Here is a 19,404-nt window from a genome sequence, read left to right on the forward strand (position 1 = left end):
CCAAATACAGGGTAAATGTTGGCTGTGGCAAGTACAAATTTCAGGTCACCTGCAACCATGGCAGATTCCTTATAATAAGAAATATTATGTTAAAAATATTCAAGCCGAATAAAATGATTGGACGGTTTATGACAGTCCTGCGACATCTACAGATACCATATTTGTTTCTTTTTCTTTTGTCAGAGCATTTGATTGATTGATTGCTGTCGGGATGTAATGAGAATTTCAACAAATAAAACAAAAATGCTTCTGAAGAAGATTACCAACTCTAGCTTTAAGGTTACATGATATATTCCATATTTCTACTGTCTTAACACATCTAAAGCGTTATACATAGATTTCAAAAGTGTCAGACAAAAAAATGTAGTGCCCGGTAGAATTTAATGCCATATGTAAAAGCATGCTGTAGGAATATTACAAGGCCCACACGTACACACTCGGGTAGCACTGTCATACACACACACACATTGAGACAGTCTTTATGTCAATTTAGGGATTTTCTTAAGTAGATCTTGATCATGGTGTTCTTTCAGCCGTTGTGCTTCTCATTTTTGTGCTCTGTGATCATATTTTCATATTACTGCTATTCTGTCCAGTAGTAACGTATTATTTGAAAACCAAATTGACCTTATGAACCTCATAAGGTCAGCTGATTGGGTAGATTTGGGGGGGTGTTAACTGGGTTTTATTTACAGTCATACAGTGTACCAACGTGTTCCTTTCCCAACTCGTCATATACTGACGCTTTTGTCACTCTTTTCGGTCACAGTATACACGTGCTTAATGTTGTGAAGTAAACAAAAGCACTTGCTTAGGTTCAGGCAATAAAACCACTATAGTTAGGTTTAGGAAAAAACAACATGGTTGGGCTTAAAACTATTACGTTTGTACAGTGGAAATGACACTGAACGTTGTGAACACGGTACACAAACCAACAGCTGGTTGTAATGTGACGCACGGGACACGAACAGCGGTCTCCTGGATGAAAGCCTTGTGTTTGTTGGACCCATCCACCTGAACTCCCACCCGCCCGCTTTGTCTCTTTTCGCTCTTAAAGCTACGTCACCACAGCACTTTCCCTGTGCGTTTACTGTTGCCGCGGATGCATTTACATTGTAGTTAATGGAAAGCCTGGTGCGTCTCATACCGGCGCAAAAGGGTGTCTTAAGCGTCGGTATATAATGCCGACTGCCGTGACAAAGCATCTGTATTTGACTCCCTGGGAATGAGAATGGGCTGAGTCTATCTACTACCATTAAAACATTAAAATACTCCCAGCCTCCTTGTTCATCACTCACAAATATTACAGGGTACTTTTGCTTTTTACTTACAGTTTGAAGGTTATTCTGTTTAGTAACCCAGCATCGGGAACTATATCAAGATTTTAGAAATAATGAGAGAAATTTGTATTTTCACATTTTAAGTTAACTATTTAATGGTCTATACATTTTATATCCTAACATGAATACCTAAATGCTGTTCCAAAGCCCTCTCCACACTACCATTAAATATTTTCTTTTTCATTGAATTATTAGCCGAAAAGCAGTGAATTTTTCAAAATATTGAGTCCCCCATGGGTTGTTAAAAATCCCTAGATTTCACAACTCCAGTCTGATCATAACATTTATTCTGTTGCAATTTGCTCGGTGATTAACTTTGATGTCATTCCAGATCGTGCCACTCCCTCCTGCCCTGTAACGTACAACAGTTAATTTCCACTAGATCTCTGCCACATTGTCTAGTCCGCATCAGCCCAAGCCTGTCTGAACCTGCCTGTTTCTCCGATTGGGGATTCCTCACCTGGCTAACTTGCCTTTTTCCGATTGATCTCCTGGTTTTGACCTCTGGCTGTTTCTGGATTAAAGCTCACAAGAACTTTAACTCTGTACTCTGACTACTGCTACAATGGTTACACTACCTGGAACATGACTCATGATTGTGTAAAGCCCCTTAGAGCCTGGTTTCAAATCTTAGGTGTGTCTCTGACAATGAAAACTCACGACTAAATAGGCAACAATGACAGTTATGGAAGTTACATCTTTAATTTATTAACATCTCAACATTCCAAAACAGCTAATCTTCTTCATCAAGGCTGGGTGGATGTTTTTTATCTGAGCACCAGCATCTTTCTTCAATTGTTTCCAATGAGGAGAGAGCGTGTGTACTGTTTAGCTGTTATATGAGAAATTTGCTCCAGCCGTTGGGCGGTGCTTGGGTTTGGCTCGACTGTTTTCAACATGGCAACTGGGGTCACGAACCTTCTCATTTTACAGCTAAACAGTACACTAAAATATGTTTATGAAAACATCTGAGGCAAGAAAGTAACAGATTCATATTTGATCAGCGCTGCCTTGTTTGACCGTTTGATCGGAGGTCACGAGCATCGATTGACAGCTGCTGTAGAGACAGCTCGGCTCTGATTGGTTGTTTTCCTTTGAGCGCCGTGAAATGTTGCAAATGCCATTAGAAGCACCGGAGGACACAAAGGAACACGTTTTTTTTCACAGATTATTTGTCTCATGCACTACTGTCTGGATATAGTGATCATTTTATAAAAATAACTTTTTTATAATATTTGCTCAAAGTTACCGACCGCAGCTTTAAAGCCACGCAAACAGCATATGCTGACCAGCGTTTTTCAATATACCACCTTCAGTATATTAGTGCAAGCACAGCGACTTTCAACTTGCCTGACAATCCTGAACTTTCTCATAATGCCTCCAGCTAACTGCATCTGTACCTCGTAGACTGGCTCCTTGTCAGTCAGATTTGTGTCACACCACCTTACTAAATTTATAACAGGCATCATCGTCAGCTTTGCAGAGCCTTGGAACAACCTTTCTCTAGATATATACTCTTAATTTAAGCCTTTCCTAGTTTAGATTGTCATTGAGTTTGTTTAGTAGCCCATTATGTGAAGGTGCAGTCCACCCTGTTGCCCCTGGTTTGCCAATGTCATAGTAACTAATTTGCATCTCAAGATGCTACCCAGATATATTCGTAAAGTCTGTTTTTGTGAAACATATCTGCATTTGTTAAATATATGCTTTAGGTCAGTGGTTCACAACCCTTTTGGCTTGTAACCCCTTAAAATGAAGCAATGTCCACTTTAAACCTATCACAAGTGAACAGTTGCATATAGGTTATGAGCAAGTCAACCAAAAAGTATAAATTATTTGAGTAATTATTAGATGCAAAGAGATATGATCCAGCAATTTACAAGAAAAAAAGCAAAGATTAGAGGAATGTCTGAAAAAAATAAATGTACTTTTTGTGTAGCAATTTAGATTTATTCTGTGACCTCTTGGGGGGTCGTGACCCAAAGTTTATGTCTGTGCTGCCACAGAAATAAAGTGTTCTTTATTCTTCTCTGTTGTTACATCATACTGTATATGCTTCTTGTGTCAGATAAGTTGCTCACCAGGCAAACATACAGCCTGTTCCCTGAGGCTATCACAACCTGAACAATGGCTGCCCACGTAGAATTATGCTTTGTAAAATGGCCAGCAGTAACACAAGGTTTACATTACATGAAGTGTATATGTAGTCAGTGGCTTGAAATAGTAAAATCCTTGGTATGATCCTGTTTTACACATTCTGTTCAAATATTTTAGACATGCACCAAATGCATGTGATGCTTTCATTAAACCGCTGAACACCCACACAGTTCTTCTGGCTGATTAGACCTCTGCTCAGGTTGAAGGTGGGCCCGAGCTTTGATGGGAATTTATTCACAAAACTTCATCTACCAATAAGAATGATAAAGGTGTAATTTGTGCCGCCCTAACAGGTTCAACAAAGCTACCAGGAGACTCTGGAAGATGTCAATCAATTAGTCATTACACGCCCACACAGTCCTGAGAAGAGGTCTAATCAGCCAGATTAACTGAAAACACCTGTGTGGGTGCACAGAGGCTTTAACATTTTCATTTCTTTCAAGGTAATTAAATGTATTAATATCAACAGAGGAGAATCCACCCATCCATTCATTCAGATATTAATGTACTGTCTGTCTTTGTGCTGCTGCAGCACCTGAATTTCCCCTCTGAGGAATAAATAAAGGATTATTATTTTATAACTAAGAGGTATCTGCAGTACCTGAGGTTCACCATAAGAGAGCAGCATTGCACTAGTGAACGATAAGTCTGAAGGATCAACATTTGTTTTCCATGCTGAAGCATCTTAGACACAAGAGTACATGAGGTGGACACAATGACATGAACACCTAACGATGAAATAGGAAATAACTTGAGTCATGCAAAAAATACAATCTTTGCAATTCTTATAATATCAAGCTTTTGTTGAGGCAATTTTTTTTCCAAGTCCTTATGAGGTCATTTTAAATAATATATAACATCAGCAAAATATTGAACTTGTTTGTCTGCTACATTTTCATCTTTTAAACCCTTAAATTTTACATTTATTCTCATTTTTTTCTGATCTGTGGTTCCTATTTATTTATTTATTTATCTATCTATCTATCTATCTATCTATCTATCTATCTATCTATCTATCTATCTATCTATCTATCTATTTATTTATTTATTTATTTTTATTTATTTTTATTTATTTATTTAATTATGATGATTCATTTCCATTGTTTTGGTGTTATTTAATTCCAGCGGTAAATTTTTTTTTTTTTCAGTATTTATATTCATTTTTGGAACTATTTTGTCACTGCTCTACATAATGTAGTGTTTGTTTGTATATTCAAACCTGTTACCCTAATGCACTTCACATGGACCAGTGGGGGCACACATACACATGGATGCATACACAATAATAGTAAAGTTGATATTATTTTTCCATAATTATTTGTACGTATGTATGTACGTAAACAAGTTATATGTGTAATATACAAATGTTGTAAGATGATATCACATTCTTTGCTTCGACTTGTCATTTTGAGATAGAGCACATATGTCGTCCTTCAGTCAGGCTCCAGACGGTTGTGCTGCGATGTCCATAGTCCTGTTGTTTTTTTTCGTTGTACTGTATCAGGTCCTGCTGCTTTTCAGCACTCCTCAATGCTCCTTTTCTATGGCATTAATATGTTAGTACCAACGTGACAATGTATAATGATATTCAGATACGTGAAAATGCTATTAATGTATAGAGCCACACATCCTCGCATCTCCCAGCGTCCTTCATCCACCAAAACAAGAAAAGAAAAGTCCCCACTAAACAAAGATACAGAATAAACATTAACTATACGTATAAGCTTAAAGGACCATTGCCTGTTAATAAATGCAGGTCTTATGTGAATTTTATTATATTATTAAATTATAAAAGCTGGAATTCTCCTAGAGCCAAAATTCTTTATACACTGTATATCACATTATCTGTTATTTTCATCTTATTCATTATATCCATCATATCACTGACATGAGCTATATCTATGATTACATAATGAAAATATTAATAATATGGAACAGAATCTTTTTATATATATATCATCAAAATGAATGTCAGTTTATTGTTATGCCAAATTTCTTTATTATTCAGAGCTCCTGCTTTGGGATTATAAGAAAAATGTTCCTAGAGGACAAACGAGCAGCCACTAATCTTTAGAGTATGTTTTATAATGTATTTGTTTTTCTCTGCTTTTATATTATTGCAATGAAAAGCACTTATATTAATGAAACTCCACTTGTATATTTGGCATAATAAGCTCATCAAATCAGCTACTTCATACTCTTGTTGTTTTCTCTGTTGTTTTTGGTCTCCTGCTCTACGTTTTGTTCTGTTTTTGCCTTAATCCTCCGACCGTATATACAGTATCTGCTGGATCTTGTGCATGGCAGCAGCTCATTACAGACAACAAGGAGCAACAAAAGCAAAATGAGATTGAGGTAAGCTGATTTCAGATTTAAACTGAGCAACTCAAATTTGTTTCTCATTTGTTAGGCGGCCCATTTTACAATAACAAAACCATCTGCCTGCATTAGGTACTCTTAAAAATGTTGTATTGTTTTTCACAGGGTTATCCTAACTTCAGTCAGTACGTATGTATGAAAGGGACGTGCATTTTCCTTTCTCCATCTGTATATTACTGAATAATACATCATAGTACTGTTTCATTGTTGTTCATAAAAGCTAAACATGTTCTGATTGAAGTACATCGCTGACCATGAGTCAAAATGTTCACATTTATATTCTCTTTGATAGCCATTTTGACACTATTTGATCTTATCATAGATTATAATATATCATAGATTATTTCTAAAGCACTTAAACAATGAGGGGCTTTCTTGGTGTATCCTGACTGTTATCAGGCCATTAAATAGGCATTATCAGTCGCTATAAGCACCATAGATGTGGGTCAGTAGGGGCATACTACGTTGTAAAAAATTAAAGTGAAACTTAAAAGCAACACGTTCTAACATGTTGTAAAACTGAGTGAAACATCACCTTTTGAACACAAACAATACAGCTTCTTTAGGTTTAGGCAGCAAAACTACAACTTCTTTAGGTTTAGGGGAAAAAAACAGTTAAGTTTAGACAATAAAACTACAACTTCTTTAGGTTTAGGCAACAAAACTACAACACTTACTTAAGTTTAGGGAAATACATTGTGTTTTGGGTTAAAATAACTACAAACATAAATTCACATGGTTGGTTTTATACAGGATGCAAACTCCAGTCTCCTGGGTGAAAGCCCTGTGTTTTGTGTCCCATCCATCTACCCCAACTGCCACTGCTTATGGAGTTTCACACTGTCTCAACTACAGCGCCTAACTTCCACTTCTGCTCCTGTCATAATTACTACAGTTGCTAGAGGTCGCTGCCGTGTTCTTTTAGACCTTCTTTTGGTGATCTACCATGTGAATGATGATAAAACCTACTAGTTGGTTTAGTAGGCCCCTACTGACCCACATCTATGGAGGTTATAGCGACCGATAATGTTTATTTAATACCCTGACAGCAGTTTAATCGCCAGGTAAATTACTGTTGTCTTCAAATCCTGCCAAGTTTGAGGATTGAGTTTGGATCCAGATTCCCATCTTTCACAAACATGAAAGATTAGAAATAAAGATTCTACTTATTTCTGATTGGTTGTGTGATTGTTAGCATTAAAAAGAGCCTAGGTGGTCTTCAGCAGCTGGGGATTAGTTTGTTCCAGCTTCTCATTTGATGCTTCTCTGCTTTCTGCTGGTGTCCTTGAGCGACCAAACAATCCTCACTGTGGTGGTGCTGATAATCCGGAGGTGGAAACATCCTCATCACAGCTCCAACTGCACGAGCACTAATTCTAACAGTAACACAGCACCCACACAACCAAGAGGACACACTGGTGTTTTTGATGTTGACCATGGTCTGAACACCCTTTGCCAATGAATGACAAAACAGATGCACCAATTAGGGGGAAACTGTACCTTGTGTTATTAACCAGAAAAGAGACAGAGGGTGTATCTAGTGAGACAATTGTGTTTCTGCTGGCAATTAGACTGTTATCAGGCTATTACATAGACATTATCAGTTGCTATAAGCCCCATAGATGTGGGTCAATAGAGGCCTACTACACCCACTAGTAGGTTTTATCATCTATTCACATGGTAGATAGGTAGATCACCAAAAGAAGGTATAAAAGAACATGGCAGCGACCTTTAGCAACCGCAGTAATTATGACAGGAGCAGAAGCGGAAGTCAGACGCTGTAGTAGAGACAGTGTGAAACTCCCTAAGGGGTGGAGGTCAGGGACAATGGATGGGACACAAAACACAGGGCTTTCACCCAAGAGGCTGGAGTTTGCATCCTGTGTAAAACCATGAATTTGTGTTTGTAGTTATTTTAACCCAAAACACAATGTTTTTCATTGCCTAAACCTAAAGAACCTCGAATCGGGTGCTGCTTAAACAGTAATGGGATCTTTTAAAGCTTGTTTTGCTTGACTTTAGCCAGTGAGAACAGCATGTTACATCTGCTTCTTGAACATTATGTGTCATGGTAACGTGTCTGCCTTGGAGCAGCACTCTCTGTGTTGTGTCTGATTGTCTGCAGGTGTGCCGGAGTCAAGGAGGAGCCACCAGCTGCACTGCATCACCATATCCAGATCTCCTCAAAAACCCTGCAATGCTCAGCCATCTCTACCCTGCCCAATGATGCCAAAAACGCTCTGCCTACTGAAGCTTTAACACAGCAAGCTATTGGTAAATTCTTTCTGAGAATTCCTGACATGGTTATGGCGATAGTGTGCTTCCCCTGATGTGAGATTCCACGAAAGACTGAAAAATAAAGTAAAAAAGCACCAGTTCCCCATTGATTCTGACCTCCCTGCTGCCATTTCAAAAGTAAAAGGAAGCATTCCAGAGTTGCATAAGTTAAATTGTGTATCAACTGCATCATAAGAAAATGTGTGATTCCACTTCTTGCACTATGTTACACAAGAAAATAAAAGCCATTTGGTTATGATGGCTCATGATAAAGCTGAATCGACTTTGTAGGATTTTTGCCCAGAGAAACAGAACAGAAGACTTTTGCCAGGCAGTTACAGGCTTACAGTATGTGTATGCAAGAATGCATTGACGGTCCAAACATGAAGTAGAAGTGAGGCAATGCAAAATACCAGCATACCTTGAAAATCTTTCCTTTTTAATGAAGGTAAAAGAGAAAGTAAAGTAGATTAAGAGAAGTAGTCCAATAAGGAAAAAGGAAGTTACATTTTTACGACAGCAAAAATATGAATCACACAATGGTGATGCAACTACTGTAAATACCAGAAAGTCTGAAATATTGTGAGATAAACAGAAATCCAGTTTTCCACCTAAGACAGGGTTAAACAGACAGAGATAAAAGATGAAAGCTGATTGTAAACCAGGAGTAAAACATTTATGGCTACATGCTGTTAAAACAACACCTGCATCATGTGTCTCTGTCCCAGTGAGTAAGTTCCAGATACAGCTTATTTTTACTATAGGTGTAAATTGTGCCCTTCTGTGCAGACTGTTAATATAATAAATATGTAAAGCTTGGGTTTACCATATGGTATATATATATAGATTAAGCCTGTTTAAGACCACTTGACCTCTCATGTGAGGTCTGAAGATTACTTACAATCTGTGCCCTCACTGATTTAATCAGTGGGATCTTCAGTCATTTTTTTTTTTATTATTATTTATTTATTTTTTGCATTCCATATATTCAAACCATGTACCTGGAGTGCCTACCAACCCACAAACTGAATTAAGACAACCCAGTCAGTTTGTTGTGGGCTGTCTAGATCAGAAAACATGTGATTCAACAAGCCATTCAGATATGGCTCCCCTTCCTATGTCACATGCAGGCTCATTAGAATAAACCGGCCACAGCTTGAGAGCTACCTTTGTAAAGGTGCACTATATTTTTCTCGCAAGCCAATCAGAGCAGACTGGGCTTTTTCAGGTCCAAGTGTGGACCTGAAAATGAGCATAATATGTCCCCTTTAAATGTACTTGAGTGCTTGAATTACTGTTTATTTCAGGATTATCATTTTGATTATCACATTCATGCAAGTTTAGGACAGGCATTGACAAAAATAAATGTAAAACATAGTCAAATAACAGCAACTGCAATATACAAGTGTAGGGAACCCAATAAAGTGTTCTTTATTGACATACTGTATTTTGTAATGTCAAAATATACAGAACTACCAATCCAATCAAGCTTCAAAACCATGATGTTTAGCAGGGAATGACATAGGATACCACTTTTAATTTGAAAATTAAAAATAAAATAAAAGTAATCGAAGCTTATGCTTCATATTTTTTGTGGTCAAAACATACAGATGTGCAACAGATATTCGTGAACTGCAGGTGCAACAATCCCTGTGTACAGTAGCATCTTTTCTCTCGCAGTGTTGGTTCTCTTGACAGTACGATTATCCATCAAACATCTGGGCTTTCTAATTTCTGAAAGCAGGACAACAGGCCTTTTTGGCTCATTCTAATACACTACACTAAAACCTGGCTATTTTATGTGCAGTTTGGTACTAATGATGAAGCAATCTCTCAACAAAACTAAGTGATGACAGGGGGCTGGGAGGGAGAAAACAATTTGCATAATGGATGAAATCAGACCTAATCTACTCCAGAACTCTGCCTGCATGGGAGCTATAGGAGAGAAGGTGAAGGGAGGGAAGGTGGGAAGGGGAAAAGAAGTGGATGAGCCTTTGAAATCGGAGAATCCAACTGGAGCTCTCAGCTCTATCCTTAAACCTCCTTGAATGCACGTTATTTTGCAGAAATCCCCAAGACAATGCTTTGGCCTCCAACAATCCCCTTACCATAGAAGCATAGCTTTGTTGACTCGGGTTTCTCGCAGTTTTCCATAATGGTATGCAGACGTGCGATTTCCACCAAATCCTGTAACCATTTACTGTATACTCAACATGTATGGGTAGATTTTCTCCTGGTGACCAAAGGGTGGCAGTGTTGTTTACTGATGTCTGGCAGGAGTCTACTCGAGATGGACAATTGTTAAAGGTGAAGATTATAAAGTACATTAACAGCATGCAGACAGTAAGAAAGTGTTATAAAAAAATGAATCATGAATCATGAAATCCATAGACAATTCTCACGTGCATGTACATTAAAGGTCCCATATTATAAAAAAGTGAGATTTTCATGTTTTTTCTATTATAAAGCAGGCTTAAGTACTATATAAATACTGTGAAAGTATCGAAACACTAAATCCACAGGGAAATACACACAGCCCATATTCAGAAACTCTGCATTTGAAACAAGCTGTCAGGATTTCTGCCCATTTGTGATGTCACACATATACAATATTTAGACCCTTTACACATTTTTAAACGTAAACATTCTAAATGTGTCCCAGTTTATTCCTGGTTGCAGTGTATGTGATTGTCATCAGCTGACAGGAAGTATACATGGACCCAAGTTGTTGCCCAGCAAAGCAATTCTGTTGCAATTCCGTCAAAATGCGCTAAAACGTAGCGTTTCAGACAGAGGGCAAATACAGGCATATTCAGGCCGACAGTATGAGGGAAAAAACATTTTTTTTGAACATTACAGTATGTAAACATGTTCTAGTAGAAACACAAAATTCAAGTATGAACCTTAAAATGAGCATGATATGGGACCTTTAAAATGTTTTTTGTTTTTTTGTCACTATAATTGTTCTTCCTGTTCTTACTGGCCCAACAAAACCCAATATGATTATTAATATAATGTAAGTGTGTTTGTTTGTGTGTGTGTGTGCAGCAACACTCTCCACCTTCACCAAGCCTTTTAAAGTTGGTATTTCATGACTTCCTCCACAGATTGTAGACCGAGGGTATTATCTTCACAAGCTTACAGGTTGCTGAAAACAGCATGTGGGGCTGTGATTTAGAAAACTTTATTGATTTGTGTTCACAGCTTATAGCAGCCCCCTTGCCATACCGAAAACAGGACATTATCTCTCATTAAGCTGCTGTACCCTCAAAGAAAGTTATTATCTAATCAGGAGACACAGAGAATAAACATACCAGAGTGCAGCCCATCCGTTTCCCCTTCCAGTGGCCGAGTCAAACAAGAAAGGAGGCTATGACTAAAGACAAGTACTGCAGGAGACAGTGTGCATGTTGTATAAGAAGTGCAAGAGAGAAACCACGTAAGCAAGTGTGCGTCTACTTTTCAGGTTAGCATCTGGGTGTGTCTGTAAGTCAGCTTGTCTATACTGTACTGCTAGACCAGCTTATACGTCATCTGTCCATGCGTCTGTCTGTGGGTGTGTGTGCCAACGTGTGTGTGTCACTCTTGTCTGTCTGTCTGGCAGCGTGACAACGCTGAGCCCTCGTGAAGCCGCTTGCCTCTCTGTTGTGGCTCCTTGTTCTTGGCCTACTTTGGGAGAGGTGAATTTAGGGCAACTCTAGTCTATGGGTAAGGGGATTAGGTCTCCAAACATGCTCCTCTCCAGTTTAGGATTTTGGTCCCGATGCCAGACACTTAAAGTCTGCCAGGGATTAAGATAAAGAGAGAAGTAAGAGCGGCGTGCATTGTGGTGTGCGTGGGGAGATGTTTTCAATAACAAAATATGGAAGAGGCGGGGCAGGTGGTGGTTAATAAAAGAATAAGATTTAATGGCGGTGATATGATCTGATACATAAATGCATCATTTGTTGACCTATTTGCCCGTGGCTCGTGCCATGATGTCGGTCAGTATGTTTTCAAGGGATAAGACACAATAATGAAGAAGCTGTTCTTTTCATTCGCTTTGTATTAGTGGATGATCTCTGCTTAATTCAGCGGTTTAATTAGGAAATGGCTCGGATCTTTGCTTAATATTATTTCTCTCGCAGTTTCCGGATTTAGGAAACAAAAGCCGAGTCCTTGCATTTGACAAGAGCATCCAGTGTTAAGAAGCATCCCAAGAAGAATCATAGTCCATCTGACATGAAGGTCAAGCTTACAAACTATAGGCATATTTGCCATGTTGTTCCACTTTTGAATCTTTTAGTAAAATTGAACATCATCTGCATAAAATAACATTTTCGTAAGCCAAAGGTTTGCTGAAATACTGTTGTAGCTATAAAGAATCTCAAGCACATAAAATGACATTTTTGCAAGTCAAAGATTTGAAGAAAATACTGTAGTAGCTATAAAGAATCTCAAGCACAGGTGCAATCAGGAATAAAAGAAGCCTCCAACTAACCGATATTTTGCACTGAGAACAAAGTGGCAAGTCTTCTGAATTATTTATTAGATAGAACGATAAGAGCATCAGGTTGAGGTATTAGTGTTCCTGAACCTCTTATTTGGCTTTCAGGAGTCCTCGCAAGAGTCTGTCTTTTCCTTTGTCTTGACAGAGTAGGGTGGGGGGGCAGAAGGGGGGTCCCTCGACCCCTCCACCCTGCGTCTGGAGGCTCCTCCTGGGTTAGAGGCCGCTGCTCCATCCCGCTCCTCCAAGAAAGTGGGTCATGAGTCTGAGACTGTGGGATTACCGGCCGTCAGGCAGGCGTGTGCCGGGCCGCCTCTTATCCGTAGTGTTTAGACCCCCCACACACACACACACACACCCTCCCTTCAGTGGAAAAGAAAGCCGAAAAAAAACACATGCCCTCCACCACCCCCGGGTACATAAACAATACATCTTTAGCTATAAGACTGTTAGTCTAAGACAATTCAGAACTGACTCCCAATGCAGCATTACTAATGGAGCGATTGAGGTAAAAGTACAACTTCTTAAAGTCATGGAAATGCTTAATCACAAAAATTACAACATGGTATTGTTAATACAAAATTAAACAGAAAAAGAAATAAAAAGTTGGCATGTCACCTCAGGATGTGTGATTTGCACGGTGTTCCCAATAAACTGTTTTCTAATTTACCGAATCCCAACCAGCTCAGCAATAATGACATCTAACAGTGACACCATGATAAATGCCAGCTTTTAAACAGCTGACCCTGTGATACTAATGGCAGCCTGGTTGTCTGGTATGCTCTGACACACAGTATGATTAATTAGCTAATAAATTACTAATAATAAATACATTCATTTTGCTGCAGAATGATTACATCCATCATTCGAGGTGACTGTTGCCTTGCACCGTCGCTAATCAGTGTCCCTCGCTCGACTTTCCGCCTACTGATGGCGAAAGAAAGGGACGCATCAACGAGGGACTGTGGAGACTTTGAAAGGTGAATACAAAGTAAGAGGGTTTTAAAATCGAGTAAAAGGGAAAAGAATAACACAAAACAATAGTTTGTTGTGTTTTGGAATTGGGGTTGTTTCATGCTGCAGAGAAGGAACTATAATTCTTCTGCTGATCTCATTGTTTTGATCCAGATTGGGGGTCTAGTTCACTCTGTGTCTGCGAGGGTTCATGGGAGAGAGAGAGGGGCGGGACAGAGATTTCAATTAGAGTTCAATTATAAGCACCCACTGGGACACATGACCTCCTTAAAAATCCAAACACGACATTAAATTGAGCCATCGTTCAAATGATTAAGTATTTTTTTTGTTTTTTTTGTTAGGCCTTATCGACATACATAAATAAAAATATGTATCTATAATAGTACATGCCATACAGTAAGTTACAAACCAGAAATATTATTTTGTCCGGAATTTATTGGAATTATTTAAAATTTTGTCTTTTGTCTCAATTTAGCACCTGGATTAAGGTACAAATATGACATGATCCCAGTGCCCTCTAAAGGTTACAGGATAATAAATATGTTTGAAAAAATGTGCTTTGTCAAAATAATTCCTTGTCTTCCATTAAATCTATCAACAATAAAGTCCAGAATTTAGATGTTATAATTAAATATTTCTGTGGAGAATTCTCATTTTATAAATAAGAAAACAGCTTTAAATTTGTCAGCATTATCCCACAGTATACAGTAGGACAATATTTGCTGCTGATTGTCTTGACAACCACACATTTATTGTTTGAGTAGTGAAAGATATTAATAACATTAATAATGGCTGCATCTCAGTGTAAGCGCTCTGGTTCTGTCCATGCTGACCCAGTGGTTATCATCAGTGTTATTAGTTACACCTGTGTTTTTCGAAATACTGTATATGAGAAAGAAAAGTCTCCTTAGATATGGACTAATTACTGTTCATCTAATGATGTTAGGACATATTATGAACATTTAAAATATTACAGTTTTTCTCAATCACTTTAACTCATTTTTCATCTTAACATTCTTTAAACTGTGAGTGCAAATGTCACAACAAAATGTAGTAACTCACCCAAAACACTTTGTTCATTTTTCAAAACCTCGTTTATTGTGTCAGACGTTCATGAAACGTTAGACGTTTTAGACCTTTTTTAGACCTTTTTTCACCATAGCAGTCAACCCTGGACACGTTTCTTATATACAAATCTGTGTTTTGTTCTACGTTTTTGTTGACACTGACTGCTCAATGCACTATACCAGTGTGTCAGTTCTGTTTAGCTGAATGCTGTTGTATATCGCACTGAGCTTTTTAGATCCCCATTTCAACAGTAGGCCAAAGTTTACTGGGGAAAGTCAATATTGTACAATACTGTAGTAGCTACACAGAAAAAGGATAACCCTGCAACAATGAAAGAACCTGCTGTAGCTCAGTAAAAAAACAAACTAATTGTACCTCCTCATAGTACGTAACACCATGTCATAGATATCTATGGAATATACATGTATGTCTGACGGATTTTGATAATTGAATGGATCATTTTGCATGTGATAGCTCAAACGATGAAAGAATGTTTAGAAGTTGTGAAGAGGATGACAATTTCACTGGGAATCAACTCATCAGTTTTGATCAGCAAGACATGTACAAGTGGTTATTTTACAAATTATAGACAATTGTACTTATTCTTTGCCCAAATGTGCCAAAGCACATGCAATCTGCATGCTTGAATGAGAAAGAATTGTTCAGAGATTTGAGCTCAATGTTTTGAAAAAAATAATTCTCATTCGAGAATTGAGCCAAAGCGAATGAGAAAAACTGTATTATTATGATTAAGAGCACACCAACTGTCTCATGGTCAGCCCTTCTAATGGTCCTGAATTCTTCTGTAAAAATAAAATGTTAAGATGTAGACTGCAACATCAGAGCCGTAACAGGATTTTAGAATAAAATGAGTAAAATGTTTTACTTATTTCAGTTAGTCAAATTGGATTAATTTTGTTAACTGTTACAATTTATTTGACTCTTATATCCCAAAGCATGTTTTCACATTTTTGGAGGAGAAATACTGAAAGAAAATAGTGTTTTCTTCCTTTTTTTTAATTGTAGATTAGAAACCCAAATTCCCAAAGAAAATACCGAGGACATAACCTCAGTGTCCTCGATGGTAGCTATGGCAACATCGCTTAGCTTTTAGAAGACTAAGTATGTGAAAATATTCATTTGTGTTAGCTGAGCTGAACAGCAGAATACCTCATGATAAAAGCTTAAATGAAGAAAAATTCAAATTAAGAATAATGCAGAAATCTGATATATTTGATTCTGTTAAATAGTCTACCACAAACCGTTGGCCATGAACAGCTTCTTTGGCCTCATGGATGCCTCTCTTTGATGAAAACATGCAACTAAATAAAAATATCCTATCAAGCTGATTAGGTCTACATATGAAACTTACTTTAAACCAGTCCATAGATGTAAAGCTCATATCACTTCAGAAATCTTTATTTTATAGTTTTTCCAACAAAATATACCACCTGCGGACCCCACAGCAGGCCAACATCTGTAATGACAAGCTAGGTCAAGCCTCAGCCCTGCCTGAAAGGTTTGAACTCTGACCTCCCGGGCATTATGTCTGACTCTGGGGTGGCTTATCATTGCTCTAAAAAGCTGATATTTCCCACCCTGGACAAAAGACGGCTAAAACACAACGCGACCAGTCAGGTCCCCCAGACAGCACGTCGGAACTGAGGAGCAGCATCCCCCCCATTTAAATGGATGGGCAGTTGTTGGCCTTTATTGTCTGAGCATGAAACCGGGGACACATGTTGGGTGGTAAAAGTGTCAAGACCTGACTGAAGGGCCATTGTGTTGGTTTCCAGTGGTAGCAGTCAGGCTTTGTTCCCTGTGTTGTTCATCATTAGCATATCAATATTCAAAGGGGTTGATGCTGGGCAGAGGTGGCAGCCTTTTTAGCCTAGAGTAGACCCTCGTGCACAAATAATGGAACCTCCATTCCACTCTTAAGGGCCAGCTGTTGCGTTAAGCCCATAATGATAACAAGTGTAATGAATTATAGAGCTGACTTGGAATCACGGCGTAAAGCGTTTGTCCGTTTCCTAAAATTTCTGGTGTCTTACAGTACACATGAAGCACTTTTGAACCATTTCTCCAGTTGTCTTGGGTGAATAACAATAACAAAGGGTTAAATGGTGTCACCCATTCAACCCCTCCAGCGTACACCTCCCTCCCCTTCCTCGACTCAAGCCAGCTGACCCAAAGACTGGCCGGCCTGCACGGGGACAGTTAACCTTGTGTGTTATTGTGTGTGTCGGAGGGGCAAAGCCACCAGAGAGTGTCGGTTACTCCGAGGGCCAAGCGGAAAAGCGGTTGGGCAGTTTAGCCAGCTGCTGGGGGAGCGAGCCGCGGCCCGGCCTGGTCAGTGAAACCTTGCCAGATGGAGCCATTTCAAAACAATGAGAGCTGCTTGCTATGGTTGAAAACTAGAGGCTGGTTGCTCAGGGGACGCAGAGGGTTGGGCCTTTATCTGCAGTGTCTACCACCAGTTGCAATATCTGGAAATATTCTTTGGGTCAGCTACTTATTCCTGTGGAAATTTGGGTTTTCTTCAAGTTTTTCATCTCTAACGCCTTTGTTGACTTATCTCCCTAGCAGCAAATGATTCAGACCTATCTGAAAATTGATATACAACATCTAAATAATGTTTCACCAGAAGTCATTCTCCTGCCATCTTTGACATCCCTTTGCAACCTATTTCTTTACTCTATCTCATTTTCCCTCACACACACTTGCCGTCTTCCTCGTTCTCTCCAGACAGCAACAGGCCGAGGTGTCTTGGGACTACTCCGCTTAGGAGTAACCAAGCCTGGGTAATGAGGCGTGTGATTGGTCCCCTCCCTCTTGAACAAGGCCAGTTCTTTGGAGGACGTGATTGATCATGACAGGAGCACAATCGCAGCCTGGTGTCAGAGGGGTATAGCATGGGTACACACGGACCCCCCGCGGTAACACTCAGGACCCCCGACTCCGACTCAGCTACGCAATAGCAGTTGCACGCACACACACACACGACATGTATGTGCACAATTCAGGACAGCACAGAGAGGCACTTGTGGCCATACGCAAGCATGTTAAAATGACAAGATCATGTGCTCCAATATACATGTAAATGCATCAAAGCCAGCACGTTAACAGTCAGACTACACGTTTCAAAGGAATTCTAATCAAATCTGGGAAATCTCACCTTGAGGCAGAAGATTATAGGAGCTTATTCTCAAAATGTTTCATTCTTTTTACCTGTATTTTTGTCATTAAAGGTCCCATATCGTGCTAATTTTCAGGTTCATAATTGTATTTTGTGTTTCTACTAGAACATGTTTACATGCTGTTATATTAAAAAAAAAAAACTTTATTTTCCTCATACTGTCTGCCTGAATATACCTGTATTTAGCCTCTGTCTGAAACACTCTGTTTTAGTGCTTTTCAATGGAATTGCAACGGAATTGCGTTTCCAAGGAAACAGCTTGGGTCCATGTTTACGTCCTGTCAGCTGATGTTATTTACATACACTGCAACAGGAAATAAACTGGGACACATTTAGAATGCTTATGTTTAAAACCTTGTAATGGTCTAAATATTGTATATTTGTGACATCACAAATGGACAGAAATCCTAACGGCTTGTTTCAAACGCACAATTTCTGAATATGGGCTGTGTGTTTTTCTCCGTATATTGAGCGTTTTGATAGTTTCACAGTATTTATACAGCACTTAAACCTTCTTTATAATGTAAAAGACATGAAAAACTCACTTTTTACAATATGGGACCTTTAAGTTAAGAACTTTAATGGTGAGTGTTTTCTCTTCTGGAGAACTGCTCATGTTTTGCCGATTTAGCAAAAATACTACATTTGAAAACTGTCAAATTTCGGACATTTTTCAGTTAATGTTAACATTATCTATTTTGCAAATTACTTTCATAACGAAATCCCAAACACATTTTTTAAACGACATTATACATGGCTGGCGAAAGAAAGATTTAAAGATTCTTAAAGACAAAAATATGCCATTCAATTATACAGTATATTGTTTTAAGTATTTGCAGTCCTCCCGTTGAATGGGGATTTGTTCTTCTTCTTCTTAAAATATAGTTTGGTTCAGACAGTATAGTGCAGTGGTTCTCAAAGTGGGGTTTGTGTACCCCCAGGGTCCTTGAGGGGATCCAGGGGGTCTCAAGCAAAAAGGGGGAATAATTTATTTTCACTATAATTTCATCCATAATTAACACAATGACAGAATGTATGACTATTTTGGCCATGTGTTTCATACATTTTCTGTAATAAAACATCAAAAAGCATGAATCCAATCAGATGGGGGACCATGGGACAAAATCTTATCAAATGGGGGTCCATGGTTTAATTTGTGTCAGTTTCGGGATCCTTGATGTGGAAAAGGTTTGAGAACCGCTGGTATAGTGCTTATAAAGTTCACTCTAATGTTCTGTTTTTGTTTACACCTGCAAGACATAAAAGGTTTTAGTGCAAAAACACAAACAGAATCTTAGAGTAAAGATTTGTATTCGTAAAACTGTTCAATTCTCTTTTCAGGTGAAGTGCCTTCACTTGAAAACAGAGGCTTCATGTGCAGTATACCGTTTGTTCTTTTCAAGTAATCCTTGAGGGGCGAGACTTGAGGTCTAATCCACTTGTGAGCCTATCGAACCTGCTCATATTCAAGGTCAAAATCAGGTTCTAATAGGTGGAGTCTTCACGGAGGACCCTTAATGGCT

Source organism: Sebastes umbrosus, chromosome 19 (assembly GCF_015220745.1).
Source record: "Sebastes umbrosus isolate fSebUmb1 chromosome 19, fSebUmb1.pri, whole genome shotgun sequence".
NCBI classification, from domain to species: domain Eukaryota; kingdom Metazoa; phylum Chordata; class Actinopteri; order Perciformes; family Sebastidae; genus Sebastes; species Sebastes umbrosus.